This window comes from Rhagoletis pomonella, unplaced genomic scaffold (assembly GCF_013731165.1).
Source record: "Rhagoletis pomonella isolate Grant_MI unplaced genomic scaffold, Rhpom_1.0 Rhpom_scaffold_00004, whole genome shotgun sequence".
Classification (NCBI taxonomy): domain Eukaryota; kingdom Metazoa; phylum Arthropoda; class Insecta; order Diptera; family Tephritidae; genus Rhagoletis; species Rhagoletis pomonella.
In genome coordinates, this window is record NW_023458558.1 from 45561705 (window position 1) to 45576011 (window position 14307).

The following is a 14307-nucleotide window of genomic DNA, read 5'->3' on the forward strand; positions in this document are numbered from 1 at the left end:
TAGAATTCTTGAAAATCAATATTATTCGATCGGAAAACTCTGCTTCTCTTCAGGACTACTAATACTAACCATTTTTTTAATTGGACTCCCCATTGCATTTTTCGGGGTTTTTGTGGGTTTTTGGCGACCCTATAAATTATAGTTGCGATGAAAAAATGGTTAAATAAAAAATTGGGTATTATTATTGGGAATCTCCTGCAGATAAACAGAGTTTTTCGATAGAAAATACTGATTTTTAAGAATTCTATACCAATTCTACGAAAAGTTGTTTTTTCCCACATAAAATACATGGAAAACTTTGGGCGCTTTGAGCGATCCTTAAATATTTTTTGATTAAAAAAAAAAAGGGTATTTAGGGGACCACCCTAATGTGCATACGTTCATCCATTGCTTTTATTTTTTAGTACGCTATTAGCGCATAAAAATGCAATAATAAAATTTGTTATCTAAGTTTTAACGATGGTCGAGTTGGGAGCACTTTGTTGGTTGGAAGGCATTTTGGCCAAGCCAAACGAGGCGAGCGAGCCACCAAACGATTGGCGTCGGCTAAAGAGTTAAAAATCCGAAAATTTTCATAGGGACCACAAATGAAATTTTTACGATTCGATAATGAACATTTAGATGTGATTTTAACGACTTTTCGTACTCAACTGTTATTGCGCTGCAGTGGCGATTGTTTTTCAGTGTTTTGTTTTTGTGCAACTGGAGGAGCAAAGGATCTTATTGCTTTTGAATACGTTTGAGTATAACAACAATTGCTTCTAAATCTTATTTGATTATTTTGTTTTAGGTAGAAGCTTAATTACCTTTCACCTCTTCAACAAATGAAAGTTAATATAATTAAACCCTCCGGTACATCTTCAAAACAAGATATTTGATATCCTCAAATTAACATTACGCAATCTGAGCAAAATCATTCGTAGCTTATCAAATCGCAAGTTGATTTTCCAAATTCTAGCTGAGGGTTTCAAGCAATTTAACATCCACTTACTTATGTAAGTGCGGGGCATATGTATGTATGTACATATGTATCTATCTTCATTTAAATAATTTAAAAATACGAAATCGATCTGCTAACTAAATTTCCCTCTTTCATTTTAAAAGTGTTGGCACGTGATACGCTAATTTTTTTCACTGCTCCACCGCACTACTTACTTTCCCTTAACGGCGCTTGTTAGCTCATCACACTCAGTACGAGTACTTACGGCAAGTGTCAGCCGCTGCGTGTGGTCCACGCGCCACTCACTCCGCCGGATATGTCAATGTGTTTTGTCTCCTGCCTGTGTCGCACGCATCCTCCCCCAAGCACGTGACCTGTTCAAAAGTGAAATGAACTCCTTTCATAGTGTTTCGTCTACAATAAAAACAATAGTTTACTTTGCGCTCCCAATATTCTCATCTGATTGAGGGTGGTTGATTGTGTAATTTAATATCTTAACGAAGGCATCACCGCAAACATTGCGTCAAGATTCAAGTCTTAAAAGGTATTCTTAGTAGACACCGAAAAGTTGATCGCAATTTTGATTTGGACACAACGATTGGAGCGGATTATGAAGACGTTTGACGGTAAATAGTGTAAATGGATTGGTTTTTGAAATGGAATGATGAGATGAAAAAATGGTAACCGTTTTTATGTGTTTTTTTTTCAAGGAATAAATTTTGAAAAGTAATTGCATCACCAGCCACAATGCATATTCCTTTAGTGATAGGACTTTTTCGGCTGCGGCCGAGTGTTGTTTTTGTAGCGGCTGCAACAAACCCATCCAGATCGGATAGTCCGCCAATTGTTGTCGTTAAGCTCAACTAACGGGGGACCCAAGAAGCGTGCAGCTCTGTAGAGTCCGTCCATAGGCACAGATGCGTTAGTTGAGTGGGGTTTAGTGTGCATGTGGAGAGATGTCTCGAGTCGTGGGTTGTCTTTCCGCATTCCGGACACTCGTTGGGCACATCCGCATCTAATTTTCTTAGGTACAATTTTAACCTGCTTCAGTAGCCAGATCGAAGTTGGACTATTGTGGTCCGAGTCTCCCGAGGCAGACGAAGCCCTTTCTTGTCCACGTCAGCTGGTTGTGTGCCCAGAACGGCATTCACAGGTCGGTAGTCTACGTAACTTGAAAACGACTCCCTGTGAATTCCGCTCAAGGCATGTCGATGTGCTATTTGGGACCAGAGGTTGCTTTATGAACCTCTGAACTTAGAACGTCAGTTCATATAGATGCCTCCTGACGTGCCTTGGCGAGGGTTCCGCTGCTAAGCAAGTATCTATTCGGTTGCCCATGTCGGTGGTGCCCTACTAAGGATTGTTTGTAGAGCATTGTGTTTATGCCTCGTCATGTAGGTGTTGGTGTGGCGACATCAGAAGACATCCGATCGCTGTCCGGAGTGCTGTGTTTTGAATTGTCTTTAGTTTCGTCCACTGCATCCTAGTGTTTAGAAACGGCAGACCAATTGCCTTGATGTTGCCAGCAACGTTTTTTTTTCTTTGCCCCAGGTGCTGCCGTCTAGCGAGTTGAGGACCTTGTTGCGGCTCTGTACTTTATTGAAAATTACGGTGGCGTACGCCGTGAAAGAGAACAAACTGTCGAAGGTATTATTATTATTATTATTGGGGATAGAGCACTGCGACCTTAAGATCGATTGTACCCCCTTCATGGATTATAGTGTGTCTATTAATCCAGTATCCGAGAGAAACTTTAGTATAGAACCTAAGTCTACGGATTTCACTTCGCCTTTGGTTATCAGATGTTCACCCAGGTGCCTTTTGCGTTTATGCATCAGTGCAGGACATTCATCTAAGATGTGCTGTGCAGTCTCGTTTTCCATCCTGCAAAGTCTGCATCGCTCATGCGAGTAAATTCCCAGTTTAGTCAGGTAATAGTTCAGCCTGCAGTGTCCTGTCAGGATTCCTGTAACAAATCTTAAGTTATTCTTTGATAAGCTCATACATTCCTTGAAGCGTTTTAGGTTATATGTTCCCAAAATTGATTTGGACTGCTCTAGACCTGGTAGATTATCCCAATAGTGATTCCTCTGAGCTTCTTCCTCTAGCCAAACTAGTTTAGAGAGTTCCCCTTTTCCCAGGCCGCAGAAAGGTTCTGGACCAGTGAAAGGGGTTGATGCACCTTTATTCGCTAGTTTATCGGCAATCTCGTTTCCTTTAATACCAATATGTTCCGGAATCCAGAGAACCCAAACCCGATTGGTCAGACCAAGAGTATTCAGCTTGTCGAGGCACTCCATCACCAGGTTAGATGTTACCTGGTGAGATCTGAGGGCCTTGATAGCCGCTTGGCTGTCAGTCAAGATCGCGATGTTCTGATTCCGGTAGTTTCGCTTGATATTAAAGTCCGCGCATCTTTCTATGGCGTGTGTTGCGGCCTGGAAAATAGACATATGTTTCCCCATGGGTTCCGAGTATCTTATCCTCGGTCCAACTACCCCTACCCCGGTACCCTCGTCGGTCAATGAGCCATCAGTGTACCAGGTAATCATGTTTTGGTTTATCCGATATGTCTCGGATATGCCTGCCCAGCTCTTCTTATTATTCAGTTCAGTCTTAAACCTGACTCCCCAGTCAGGATTATAGGGTGGGAGGAGGGAAGATGGGATGGGGAGGGATTAAGGATAAGGACGTCGGTGCGGTGATCTCGCATGGAAACCAGAGTGGCTAGTATCACACTTACCGAGCGGGCGAGGTTGATACAGCGGCATCAGGTCACCATACTAGCTTCCCTCTTGGTTCGTGGTGATATGACAGTTGCCGAAGCAGCCGTCATAGTACCACTTAAGCCCCATCCCCACGGCAAGGAGACCGACAGTGATGGAGACATATGAACGCGCTTTTACAGAAGGTAACTCCGAGGATTTTCACCATCGGAATTTATTCTGATCTGCAGTCTGACCTCCTTCATACTGTGAAAAGGGTTGCCAAGGATTTTGTAGGGGAAAATGCTCGGAGAGGTAACCGACGCCTTTATCGAGCAGTCGTCAGCAGGTCGTTCAAGAAGCTTTGAAATGTAAAAGTTAAACAGTAGTAGGGAAAGGACATAACTTTGTGCGTCCCTGTTTGATTTTGCTGGGTTTGCTTGATTTGTCTCTAAAAATTACTGACGAGTGTCGACCACTCACGATGTTATGTGTGATGAACGCTGTTGAATTACGGTGCAACTTCGTCTCTCGGACCGCAGCTATTAATATTCCATGTCGGCCCATAATGACGGTAACCTCGATCATGCTCTGTAGTCCGTTACAGTTAAATTATTAGCACTTCATGGTGTGTGGTTGGCTGTTGTGCTGCTGTGGAATGTGCTGCCCCGTAATGATAGTGGGCGGCGTCGCAGTTGGGACTAGCGTCCGAACAGCACAGCACGGGTCGAAGTTCCTCGTCCAATCTTGCATGGTGAACAGACCTCAACATGCCCTAAAATGACACCAACCAAGGCAAGTGTCGCACTTGACTGATGTCCGTTACGTAATATCCTGGTCTGACATACCGTCCAGATTGCTGGAGAAACCAGGAGTTGTTGGCGGCGGCGTGTTGTGTTGTGGTGCGATCGTTAATGTATTCAGCTGCTCAGGCAGACTTGGGTGCGCCGTGGAGGGAGCTATGTTTGAGCAGCAGGAGGGTCCTTAGGCTGAGCACACTCGGAAGTGAGTCAACCCGTTACAAGCATAGCACCTTACTGAGGAGGAGGAGACGATGAAACAATGAGTTTTATGAGCTTTACAATGACATTGAATAATTCAGAGGTCAGGTCTTCTTCTATGTTAGATAAACCTCTGGCACTGTAATATCTTCAATCGGCTTTTAATTGGCGCTAGCTAAGGAGAAGGAGGTACGACTGACTTGCTATGTTAAATTTAGCCAAAATCGCTTAAGCAGTTATAGCACCAATTAAGAAGAAGAAGAATAATTCGAGCGAGGTCACAAATTAAAAGAGAATATTATTAAAAAAAAGGAAATATGTTGGATTTTTAATTCACACCCCTTGAGTATTAACCGCCGAATTTCCGTGAAATAAATGCATTCTTCCAACCAATGGAGCGAAAACTTACATTTCTATATTTGCGGTACATATTTATGCGCTGAGTGACAATGGTCGCAATAAATCCTACAGGAATTTAACCAACAAATTCTACTTTTAGCCAGCATAGCAAAGGGACGGCAAAAGCAAACCATATTTTCAGGAATGAAGAGCCAAAGGGTCGTCGTTGCTGGAAGAAAAAATAAATTTGCTATGCAGCCGCAAAATGGCGAAAAACGTTTTACTAATTCGATAGTGAAATATTTCGTTACAGAACTGAAGGGAGAATATTCTATGTATTTGCAGCTATGTACATATTTCCTTTGTGCCAGTGTTGGAGTCACTGCAGTGGGTGGATATTAAAATGCGGAGTTTTAATGGTGAAAAGAAATAGTGGAATGAGACAAAAATGGTAAAGAAAGGAAAAAAAGTCATGCATTTGCTACAACATTAAAGGCCATCAACGCCATCGCTGTAAGTGTGAAATGCGGCTGCTGCTTTTGTTGCATCCCAGCCGAAGGATCTGTGGCGGACATTTGGTTGTTGGTACATGTGGCATGTGGCGTGTGGTATGAAACAAATGCCGGTTTGCGCTGAGGAATCAGCGACTATTCGCAGATTTGTTATTGCAAGCACATTGCAACTATTACTCGGTAGGGTATTAAAGGTGCAATGCTAGGTGGAAGGGAGTTGGGAGTCGCGGCTTTGGCAACGCTATGTTGCGCGTCGTAAAAGTTAATAAATCTTATTTTTATCATGCGGCTATAAATACTGAATTTTTAGCCATTGCCAATTTATGACCATTATTTATGTGTGTCGGTGTGAAGAAAGCCACAAAATTTGCCAGCGTGTGTTTCTTTGTATGTATGTGTAGATGAGCGAAAGAAATTTGTTGCATGCAACATATGAACGCGCTTTTACAACTTTATTTTGCTTTTTTTAATCTTTCTTTTTCAAATAATTCGAGGAAACAGATTGCCTTTGACACCTCAACAATCGATTTAATGCACAGCGCCAACAATTGCATGCATTTCACAACAATACGGGTAATAATCGGACTTTCTTTTACACTTAATTCATTCGTACTCGTATAACTCTGTTGCTTTCTGACTTGCGCCTTAATAAACACCTCAAAAGCTTAAAAAGGCTCAAAAGTTCATCGATCGGCAATGTTGGCTTTGTTGTTGTTATTGTTGTTAGACATTCAAGATACATTGCGCTTAGCTGTTGTTGTTCTCTATACCAACTGCCAATTTAATATCTGCAACGATAAATCAGCCAATCTGTGCAAAAACATGCACCCAACAACAGCAACAGCAACAGCAACAGCAAAACAATGCCCTCGAGTGCCCGTAATGAAGATCGCTCATAGCTTAAGTGTTGTGGATCTGGTTAAGCCTCGCTGGTTTAATTTACCAATGTGTCGGTTGTCTGTCCTCTCGTCCATTCTGCCATCGTTGCTCATCCGGACGCGCAAGCGCACATCTGTTGTTTGCAGCAATGAAACCAGGGGAATGTCGGAAACTGTGATGGAGAGTTTGCGAGCGAAGTGAATGCAGTGCATGGATGGCGCGATCGCTCAGCGGTCGGGCAAAAAAATTGTTAGAAACGCCTACAAATCGTTTGGTAATAACGAATTTTCCATTAAATTAATAAATTAATATGATCGTGCAGCTTGTAAAGAAAAATTTGTAATTTCTTGCATCGCTGGACTAGTACGGTGGTAGTACGGTGGTTTAAAAATTATTTAAATTGAATAAAGAGAGAGATGAAATTGAAGGAAGTCATAGAAAGAATAAATTTCAGCTATTCTTCGGCGATTTCTGTCATTAAGAAAAAAGTCGATTGTCTGCTGTTATGCGCGATGGCGGTAAGCGTGGTTAACATCTACTCGAACAGCCAGGCGGCAATCAGAGCCCTGGACTGAACCCTCTTGTCGCAGTTGTATGGAGGACGACGAGATGGGATCATCTCAACATTTCCTCCTAGACTGCCCAGCTTTTGCTAGACTTCGGCTTAGGCATTTGGCTACGTACTTTCTGACAAGTCTGGAGGAGCTCTTCGGGACTAACATTTGCCACCTGCGAATCTTCATTTTCGGCACTTAGCGCTTCTCACTCTCCCTTAACATTTACCATTCTCAGTGGTATCACAAAGGACCAACGTCCGTGGCCTAAGTGAGCCCCTGAACAAGTCGAATACATACATATGTGGGGCATCTAGAAAAAAAGCAGCGAACATACCAGCACCGAAAGCTCAGAGACATTAAATAATCTTTGTAGTAATGGCATCATTTGTTTAATTGGGCGTCGGCTAATATCGTTCCAATTTTATACTTGGTCTGGATTTTGTTGGGAAAGATAGTAAAAAAGTAAATCTGTGGTTATGTTCGCAACAATGGAATGAGTGGCTTTCGAATCGCGTAAACTAAACAAAAGCTGTCATAGCAGCAAGGGAAGTCTTCGATGAAAACCTCAACTTCCATGCGAGCTCGTCGAACGTTTTGTGCGCCCGGTTTAACGCACCAAACCAGCGATTAAGAAATAATCTGCGTAGTTGCTAGATTCCCCTTTGGAAGTAGAACTTTAAGAAGGGCAAGCATTAGCAATCGGTCAACAAGCTCATGGTGACAATATTTCAAAATGCGAGCGAAGGATGTAATCCACATCAAAGGATTACTGGAGTGCATTAGGCAAAGTTGTTGCATTTATTCATAAAAACCATAGAAAATGTAACTCTATTAAATTAAAAGCTTCAAATCTCATTACAATGAATGATTGGCCATCGAACCAATTTCCACATTATCTAAAAAAATGTAAGTCCGAATTTCAAATATTGTCCAAAAATTAGGAGATTTCGACAAAGTTTGAAACTTTTTAATCAGAATTAAAAAGAACAGTATGACGTTTTGTAGCCCATTAATTTTTAATAAAATAAAGGGCAAGCCTGAACTAGCTTGGACGTAATGTTGATTTTTGGCATTTTGTTTTTTGCTGACGATGCTCGGATTTTTTTATATGAAGGAAAATGCACTACACCTCAGCAAAAAAGCTAGTTAAAACTTGCGCCTAATTATAGATACCAAAATTAAATGGGCTACAAACTGCATACGTGAATTTTTTTAAAATTCTGAATAAAAAGTTTGAATTTTATCGAATTTGTATCAATCCTGTACTAAGAACGAAGTCTCCACGTATCCAAGGTAAAGCCGGCGTTCTGACTCTGTGGTCTTTTTCACAAATTCTGTGAATATGACAACATAGTCGGTTATGACGATTTAGGTACCCAGAGATTAACCTTATACATTTTTATGTATCAGTTCTATTTAATATAATAATACCCTTCCTATCAAAATGATAGCCGAAGGGCCTGGCTTGTCTAAGGTCGACAGTAAAACCTGCCTTCTGACTTTACTCAGTCAGTAATTATGGCTCCCGAAGAAGAAAAAATCAAGCCACAAAATGGTTCCGGTCTCTGAAAATCCTTCACGTGCCACTTTATCAGCGACCTCATTGCCTTCGACGCCACAATGACCATGTAGACCAGGTGTTACCGTATTTCTGGCTGCTAAAAGTTAAAGCATGTCAAATCAGTCTTTAACATGCTTGGATTTGGTCACCCTATTGAAGAGAATCAAGTTGGCTATATGGTTATCAGAAAAGGTACCTTAAAGCTCGTCCTTTAGTTCTTTTCTAAATATTATTTAATATAGCGCAGGTTAAAATTACAAATACTTCTACCTGCAGCAATGTGAGCAAGTTTGGTGGCAGTTCTAAAAATACCAACACATGATTTGCCTTTCATACTTAAACCGTCTTTTGTACCAGGGAACTCGTTTTTTCCAGTCTTCCTGATTCGCGACCTTTCTGCCAAAGCAGATCTTCTTGATAATGAAATCAGAAAGTTCGCACCTTTCCAGCCCAGTAATCTTCCCAAGCTTCCTTGTATAGAAGATATCGTGAGAATTTGCATCTCCTCAGTGGCTGCTGTTGCTTGAACAAAAGAAGAGAGTCCATCCTATAAAGAAGCGTCTCCAAAGCCACAGTTCAATAAGTTCACATCAAAATGCCAGGATATTAGAGAAAAAAAAAGTTGGTTGAGTTTTTTTGGAAAGTTTTTGTCGTGCATCTTCGCGTTCTCATACTAAAACAAAGACCTGATATTTTATGCCCTCTCCGAATGGTATATTTCTTTTAATCAGGCGTACAGATTTGTCGGTGCTCGTTTGCTTTCAAAGAGTAAATATGAAATTCCTTTCATCTCATCTAGCTCTACCTGTACGTAGCTGTACAGAAGATTTGATGGAAATATAAGTAAAGCCATATTTATTATTTATGGGTTATCTTAAATCCCCTCACAAGGTCCCATTTAAATATGTGTTGATCAAAGAAAGGGCGGAGATTTCCTCGGTCATCTTTTGCGATATTTTTCTGATTTTGGAAAAAATTTCGCCATTCGCAGACACTGTAACCTTCAATGAAATGAAGCTTACAACAATAATTCCCAGGAGTCTTGAGTATCGGAATTTATTGGTTACTCAAGCAAGAGCACACTTATCGTTACAACTGACCACATAGCCTTCAAGTTAAATCGTATTATTTGCTAGTGTGAATTTACAAAGGATGCGCATATCAAAAAGTACAAATGTACTACATACTCATGTACATATGCACTATAAATACATACAAATACACTGATGCCACTCGATTCTGATCATTTATGACAGTTAATAGTTGGTTGATGGGGGAGCTGTTACAGGCTATTGCTGTACGTGAGAGGCCATAAAGGCAAAAAAAAAATGCATTTTGAAACACCTCAAGAACAAAGCGGACTAATATACATACCTGCACACATACATACATACATGCCAACAAAGGCAAGAGTAGTGGCTTAAAGCGCGATAGTGATAAAGGCCATATTGCACCGGCCACGACACGATCAAGTGCGCAAGCTCGCAAGCACCAAAGATATATTAACCAAAGTGCAATGAGACTTTGAGGCTTAAAACAAAAAACGTAAAGAAAGAAGCAGCAGTGCAGCGGTGTGCAAGAAAACAGCGCTGAAAAAATGGGTGTAGCCCACTTGCAATGTGCAGACGAAATGGCTGCAAATGTTGTGTGTTAAACACCATTTTAACCAAATCGTCGCAGCAATGCCTTCCCCCCTGGCGCAATCGCTCCGTGCGCCCCTTCACCACTTGGCTCGCCACAAATAATTGCACGGCAGAATATATATATTTTTTTCGTTGTTGTTGTTTTATGACTTTTAAGCGCTGCCATTGTGAGCTTTTGCACGGCTGTGGCTGTTTTTGCTGTTGGCAAGAGCCAAGAAGCATCGTTAAATTTTTACAGCCTGCACCATTCCACACATTATAAATATTTTATTTTTTTTTCGTTTGTGTTTTACAACATGTTGCCTGACTTCTTTGCCGCTCGTTTGCTGCCATTAAAATTGGCCGGTTAAGTGCTGGTGTGTTTTTTTCTGTATTTGCTGTTGTTGTAGCTGATATTGCTAAATGGTTGTGAGTGGATTCGTTTAAGCACCAATTTTATTGCACCAATGTTGCAGCAGCAGACCGTGTTGGCAGCCATCGATATATACATACATATACATATATATATATGTTGCACGTTGCAAGTGCAGCAAGCCATATCAGTACAAGAGGTGAAAATGTGCAACGGGAGACAGGATGATTGTAATACGTATAATATGAAAAGGGAACGAATTACTCACTAGAACTCACCGCAGATCCAATCAGATCGTTGCAACGTAGATTTAGGAGTTTCTTACAGTACTACACTACAGTAACAGGTAACAGCAGAAGGTGGAGCATGTCTGAATATGTTTGTATGTAAGTATGTACAGACTTATTTATGTAAACGTATTTGACGTCCATATTTTAACATTTTCCTCACCTCAACCAATTTAATATAATTAAAATGTTTTTGTAAATACATATTCCTTGTACCCAACCATAGAAAATAAAATGGAAATTAAATTTTAATTTTTATTTAATATATTTTTCTTTTGTTTACTAAATGTTTATATTTTTTTATAAAAGTCTAGCACATTACCATAACCAGCCCCGCATAAATCCACATTTCAAACTTCGTACAAAAGTTCAACAAGTTAGACCGACGTCGAGCCCAGAAAAACGGCATCACGGAGTGGCAAAACAAGTGGAATAGTACAACTAAAGGTCGTTTGACCCATCGCTCCATACCAAATTTGGTATTTTGGCATGGCGAAGTAGATTTTTATCTGAGTCAGCTCCTAAGCGGTCATGGCTGTTTTAAGGCATACCTGTTTAAATCCAAATATGAGCACGAACCCTACTGCAACTACTGCGGAAGTGGCGTGAAAGAAGACGTCCACCACGTATTCTTGAGTGCGAATCAATCGGCAGATGAACCAAGTGAAATTAGCCGTTGGAGCCGTTGCAGTGCGTATGCGTATACGGGCTTGAAACTCGTATCCAATGCAAGCCTGCTCAATGCATTACCAGCGACAAAAAATCAGCATTGAGGCATGCCATGATTTTAAGGTATTTGTACTTAATTTTCATAAAAGCGAAAATAATAAGTTGTATTTCTAGCTAAGAGATAATAAATAGTTAAAAACAAAGGTCTTTCTCTTTAAACAAGACGTGGCAGAGCCTTATAGATATGTATAGCTCAGGACTCCGCCCCACGAGGAAATACTTCACGGTGGTACGGCGGGTGGTCCGGTACCTGGATAGTAGGAGATTTAAGGTCTATCCGCACACATCATTCACGTCACAGTTCCGTCACGGCTCCGAACCATCACCGTTACCGTTAAGTCTCAGTCTAAATAGCAGTTGTATATCCGTCACGAATTTTTGGCAGCATTCCAGTCATTTTTTCTAGCAAATGGGTCCTGTGTAGTGTACCTTGACAGTTTGTTATTTATTATTCATAATATGTCAAAAAATTCTACAAACTGACCTAAGATAAGATTCACAATGTTTTTGAGAACAAATATTTTTCAGTAATTTTTAATAAATCCATTGTTCACTCTTATTATATTAAAGTTTCCAACTTTGTACAGATTTCACAAAAAAAATCTCAAATTTAAAAAAAAATTGTCAAAAATTTAAAATTTTTCAATCAGAGTTTCTATCAACTTTTCGCTCTTTCGCAATTTTTTCCATATAAAAAGTCTAGGTCATGTGGTATAAAAATGAATAGGCTGCAAAACTGCGTTCCAAGAATTGTTGTAAAAAATCGGATTGAAGTTTCGCCGAAAAGTTTTTAAAATTTAGAACTTTTTTTTTTGAATTCTGCACAAAGTTTGAAAGTGTAATAGCTATAGTTTGCTTAAAAGTTATCGAAGAATATTTATCATAAAAAGAGTTGTGAATTTGTAAAATAAATCAGTGAGTGGAGTTTTTTGACGCCCAGTCTTGTGTTGGAAAAATAAATAGGGTTGCGACATTTTAACAAGTTTATTTTATAAAACAAACATATAAATACTTAAGTCATAATTTCAAACTTTTGGCAAAAATTAGAAAAAATCTACCTAGATTACAAACTTTTTATTCAGAATTTATAGAAAAAAATTTTGGTATGCAGTTTTATAGGCTATTAAATTTTATTATAAAAAAGTACAAGTGTGTATGGAAAGAAATGCGTAACACCGCAGCAAATAAAGAAAATACCAAAAATATGCAAAATTTTCCATTAACTTCACACTTACACTTTATTGCATTAAAGTTTAATGGGCTATACAACTGCATCCAAAATTGTTTCCAAAAATTCTAAATAAAATGTTGCAATTGTCAAGCCAATTAAATGCATTACTGTGCATATAAGCATCAGAGGTGTGTAATGATTGAATCAATAGAGTGTGCATCAACCTGTTCGTCTGAGTTTCTGGCAGTTCCCTTTTTTTTCTCGGCGTAGAACACGAACAAGTACAACAAGTGAAATCAAATACTTACATTTACAAAAATATCCTTGAGCAGATATGTATCTAAACTTGACGGTCGGTAGCCTAACGGAACTTATTCGTGACGGCGCCGGCTCAGTTTGAATTTTCCTATTTTGTTTTCAGGTAGCGATAGAATAGATCTGTGGCGTTCCGTGACTGATGAGTGCGGATAGACCGTTAGTTCGGGTTAATGTCCCACACTGACGGGTATAGGCTTCAGACGCATCCTCCTCGTAAAAAAAAGTTCAACCAACTTTAACAATTACCAAGAAGGATATATATCTACACACAGTGGCGGATTTATCGTACAGGCAACATAGGCTGAAGCCTAGGGCGGCAGAATTAAGGGGCGGCAAAATTTAAGACAGCTAAATTAAAAGAAAAAAATTTATTTGGATTCAGCTGCACTTGAAATTGTGTTTGTGTCTCTAAAATATTATTAATGATTCATCTCATTCAATACAATTCAAAATTAGAATTACGCTGCGAATTTTTCCTTAGTATAGCAGTCGTTGAAATTTCCATTTAACTTTCATTCACGCGGCTTAGAAACCTGACGGCGCGCCTGCGCGTGACGCAAAGAAACAGCCGACACGCTGCCCCGAGAACGAGAATCATCTAAGAGGTTACCACACTTGACAACACTGCCGAAAAACGAGCGTGCATTTTCGAGAAAATTCTTGATTCCAAGCCCACCAGTTTTTCATAAGTGTATCATAACGTGAATAATCTGAAGGTCAGCTTCCGTCGTATGTCAAATTAGGCAGTGTATCTGTGTATGGTCTTCTGTTTGTCTTGCGCGAGGTCAAAAAATCTTCCGGATGAGCGATTTTATTTTGTATACTCGCATAGCGCTACTTCAATGTCCTGATAATTGGATTCTACTTGTCCAAACCTCTAAAGCATTTCAGTGCAGTTTTAAAACGCGTGAAAAACTATCTCAGATCTTCATTGAGCGAAAACAAACTGAATGCTCTTGCGTTGCTGACTATAGAGTCAGGTTTGTTTCTATCTATCGATTGTGAAGATATTATCCGCGAATTCGCAGCTGAAAAATCAAGACGTAAAGAACTGTGAAAAAGAAGTGTTTGAAAGAGGGTTTTTGTTGAAGGGCGGCAAGTTATGAATTGCCTAGGGGCGGCAAATATTTAAATCCGCCACTGTCTACACACATAAAAATGGTATGCCATCCGTATGACCGCTATACCTAACCAAACGGTCAAACTGAGCTTCTCATATCGCTTAAAGCGAATCGCGCTGTCTGGAACTTTGTTGGGTTTCGAACGGCTCGTAGAGGTCTTTCCTAATTTTGACGGATCTGGTGGTGTTGATC